The following is a 5,050-nucleotide window of genomic DNA, read 5'->3' on the forward strand; positions in this document are numbered from 1 at the left end:
TAATTGTTTGAATTGGCATTGGAAAATGTTTAAGAGATTAGTTAATTTAATAAGTATGAATGAGCAGTAGTTAGCAAATTACCGAGTTGCCATGAATTTATTCGTAACAACATGAACATAAGTTTTGTAATTCTAAGTTAAGAAATGTAATTAATCTAACACAATTATGTCATCTTGTTTAAAATCATCTTTTGAAGTCGGGCATTGGAACTTTTATTTTTATTTTATTTTACTTTACTTAGTTAAATTTTAGTTTTTAATCACTTCCTCAAAATCAAAATATTTTTCTTCACCAAAGTGTTTTGATTGCATTCATAAATAAATTATTTTCACAGTCCCTATGGGTACGATAACTCGACATTTACTTGTCATTTTATTACTTGTTGCTATTGTGTACACTTGCACATTTCCATTGTTCCAACCTCTTCCATCGAGACTAGAGCAATTAGATTCACCTTTTCATTCTCTAAGAAGATTGGAAACTGACCTCTACAAGGAAAGTGCCAACAAGTTGAGGCTCCATAGAATAAAATTGTTTATAAAAATCAAATGCATGCTGTTGAATAGCCTCATCATTAAAACACCACCCAATATTGACAATTTGAATGGCTTCAATCCTATTTTGCTTTCTGCTAGTAAGAGTATGACTATGAAAGAACTTTGTGTTTCGATCTCCACCAACTAACCATTCAATTCTCGACTTTTGGTACCACAAAACTTCTTCTTGGAATAAAATTTTCTCTAAATCAGATTTGAGATTCAATCCTCTCCGCACAATTTAGAATGGAATTAAAATCTCCAGCCATGACTCATGGTTCTGTCATGTCACTAAAAAATGATCTGGATATTCCCAATGATTTCTAGTGGTCTGTTGTGGCCATGCATAAATTGTTGTACAGAGAAAAAAACTAGGACCAAAATTGCTTTGAATGCGAATATGGACGACTTGAGGATGGGCTATCAGAACTTCCATCAAAATATTATCATTCCAAGAGATATAAAGACCACCTGCATAACCATTAGCTTCAACTCAGAAAGAATTAGCAAACCCCAACTTAGCAATAACATCGTCTACTCTTTTTCACCTAATACATGTCCTGAATACAAAAACAATATCAGAATAGAACTCCCTCCTATATTCCTTAAGAAAATTATGAAACCAAGGATGACCACACCCTAGGCAATTCCAGAAAAATATTTGAAGATTCATAATCATAATAATATATAAATAAATTGAGAAAACAAGAAAAAAAATAACTTAGACCAAATCAACATCGATAAGAGTCTCGTCATCCAACGCATTAACCAAACCATTACCTCCATCCGTAGTTGAGTCTCCTTCAACAACTTGAGATAGTCCCAGAACAATACCTTCCAGTGCCATAGAAATAAGTGTGGTAGCCTCACCCTCGAACATACCCTCCATAGGTTCCTACCCTGTGTTTTCCCAACTTGCAGCTCTCTCAACCGTTATTGATATTTGTCCAGTATTTTTCTCCCATACTACCTTCAATTTTTTCATCTGTAGCAAGTGACTTCCTATAAACGAGTTATCATTTACAGTAAAATATAACACCAAAAATATAAGAGATTAGAATGACAGTGTCCGCAAGTGCAGGATCAATTTGTAATATAGTTAGTACAACAAAACAATTGAAAGTATTCTAAGGATAGTACCCATAGGAGGATGGAATAAATCTATGAAAACCTTTCTACAATAGGAAGTCTAAATAGTACTAATTAATTCCTATATTATAACAAACCATAAAATAAATAATTGAGAGAAGAAAAATAATGAAAATAAATAAATAAGAAAGATAAATAGATGACTTAAATCAATAAACCAATCATGAAGATTAACTTGCTTCAGGGTTTCTAATTAACTTTGGATTAGGGTTTAGGGTGGATTAGTTACCGATTAGCCAATTATTACCTCCCAACCATTAACTAACTAATCAGTTGGTTGATACTTATTTATCTTTTGATCTCACTTTCTCAACCAGGATAAATTACAATTTACTCGGTTCGACTTTTCTCCCGACCTTGTCTAGCCTATGATAACTTCCTTGGGTTGTCAAGTGTAGGGTTTAAGAACATGTAACCTCAATTCCAATTGAATAAATCATGTGAAAAACACGATCAAACCATAAGAGAAATGCGATTTGAAAAATTGTGGATTGGTATCAAATGGAGAACGGAGTAGCAAACCGATTGATTGAAATAATGAAATAAATCAAAAGTAAAGAAAAGATAAACTAAAATGCTTCAATAAAATAATTGAACTCTTGGATCAAAATTGATATCAAGAGGAAAAACAAGTAAGTTCTAAAAATCCAAAAGAAAACTAATCTAATCCTACTCCTAAACTACTAGGATTTTTCAGTGCGTCTAGGACAACTTAGTTACATCAAACCCCTAATGTCTTATTTATAGAAGTGTTGGAAGTCCAAATTAGTTCTTCAACACATCCTAGGTCTTAGTATAAATTTGATTGCGCAGATAAAAATAGCCTTGGCATCATTAGGCATCATGTCGACCTGTGTCGCGCCGTAGCCTTTGCATGGTGCGACATGACATGTCATTTATGACTTGTTGGTTCCATTTCATGCTTGGATGGTTCGAGAAACTTTTGCACCACTTGTCCCTTGCTTCCGCGTTAATTGGGCTTATAGTCCTTCATCCTGCATAATCAATTGAACATATTAGCACTACTTAAGGCTCGTGTCTGGCTAATGGGTCACAACACTTATAAAATATGTTAAAAACACTTATTTTACTAGTATTTAATCCTAAGTGCTAAATACCATAAATGTAATGTAAAATACTAAATTGGCTATAAAATAAGCTCCTCAAGTGTGAGAATCACTTGAACTGACTACTACATTTGATGGCAGGTCAAATACCCCCACAATTAGGTCTTTGCTTGTCCTAAAGCAAACTAAACAAAACAAAATACGAAAAATAAAAATGAACTAAACTAAAAACATGAAATAAACATGCAAAGAAAAGAAAATGCACTTGAGCTAGCTTGATACATAAGATTGGAATAGAATTATATTAACAAGACAATGAAAATAAATATATTACTCTAGAGTGATATACAATTGACTCACAATTTCTAAAGTCAGATGGGTTAGTTCAATAAATTACAAAATAAACAAATAAAAGAATGTTAAGTATAGGTTTCCATCAAAATAGATATACAAATATAAATGTATGCTCAAATGAATAGAAGTAGTAAAAACGTAAAAACTCGACACAGGTTTATCCACGTAAGGTACTACTTAAGCCACATAGGACTTTTCGGCTTGTGATGTTCTACAACTTAGGTTGGTTTGGAATTCAAAGAATAGGCTTGACAAAATGGTTAAGCACGAAAGTAGTTTAGCACATGATATTGTCCCTGATACTCCCCCGAGTATACTTATGCTCACCACCTTATATCTACTTCCCTCTCCTTATTTCTTTTTTTACAAAGGTATCATATAGTATTTATGAGTACCATCATTCAAGCTCGTAAAATTTTTTTCAAGCAAAGATGGGCGTACTTTTTTTCCAAGTCACTTTTTTTCTATTTTTCATTAAGATTTTCTTGATTGGAATTTTGCCTTATTTTTCTACAAGCTCAAATTTCTTATACTTACTATACCATACAATTCCTTAGTCACTCAATTTTTTCTTTTCTTTTGAAACCACCGTGATGCATCTACCTAATCCCTCAATATCTATGGTGGGATGTCTAAATTTGTGCAAGGACAAAGAAATAAAGGATCAAATAGAATATATGTTAGGCTTAAGGTTTCATTTTTGGGTTCATCAAGAAAGTGGATTAAGGCTCAAAATAGGTACTAGGGAAATAATTATAGGATAGCTTTTAGGCTTAAGAAATTGTCTACCAAAGAATGTATTAGGTCATCCCTAGGTAATTCAATACATAAATTAAATCGGCCAAGTCTATCAATGTTTACAACCTATAATTCAATTAAACATGCATGCTATTTATATACATTTTTAGCATGTGGTATACTTAACATCTTAAATCTATTCACAATGTAATAAATTGAACTAAGTAGTCTCAAATTAAAAATTTAGAATCAATTATTATTAAACTAAATTTATAATTTATGCACACAATCCTATTAACATGCTCCTAACCAATCACTTGTATTTTCCTAATTCACTCACACACTTTATTGGGCACATTGTCCTTAATGTGCAATAAAAATATAAAGGAAAGAGGCTACCTGATTGGCATGATATGTGCAATTCCATTGGTGGAAACTACTCTTACTTTAGGTTTTGGCTTACAATGGTAGTGCTATAAAAAAATTGTGGGGTTCCTACAAAGAAATATTAACAACACACAAATATATATATAGAAAATACTAAATCCTAACTAATTTAAACTAAAGCAAAAATTAAAAATCATCCCAAATAAAAAAAAGTACAAAATCTAAATATATAAAAATGTTCATAACTAGTCGGAATCAGATTCTGACTCCTCCAACATTTGGGCCTTGCCCCTCTCGCGCTCCGTCGATGCTTTCGTAGCCTACCTTCTTGAAGTTTGGGGCGAGCTATGATGGCTTGGGTTGCGAATCTCCATGCCCTTCATCGATGAGTAGTTTGGTCAAAATACTCGCTTATAATATGATGGTATGGTTGGGGTCTCCTCCTTCTCATCATCATCGACATCCTCATCATCATTGATGCCCTCCTCGCTTGGAGTTGAGAGTCTTTCAAACATGTCCGGTAGTAGTGTTGGTATGGGCCACCCATTATGTTCCGTAATGTGAACCAAAATATCTCCCATGTCTTGCATTCATCGGGTTTGCCACTCCAAAATAGGAATATCTGAGAGTCTTGTCATCTTCGACGATTGTGTTTCACCCTTCCTCTTCATCAGGCCTTGAGTGTCACTCCTATGTTTCGTTCTTTGCTCCTTCTTCCAATTTTTCTTATGTTGGAGCTTGAGAAATTAGCTGTAGAAGTTGTCCCCAATCATGCTCCTTGTAGTTCTCGTGAATGGCTTGGTTAAGGATATGGAAAT

The sequence above is a fragment of the Gossypium hirsutum genome, chromosome D04 (genome assembly GCF_007990345.1).
Source record: "Gossypium hirsutum isolate 1008001.06 chromosome D04, Gossypium_hirsutum_v2.1, whole genome shotgun sequence".
Taxonomy (NCBI): domain Eukaryota; kingdom Viridiplantae; phylum Streptophyta; class Magnoliopsida; order Malvales; family Malvaceae; genus Gossypium; species Gossypium hirsutum.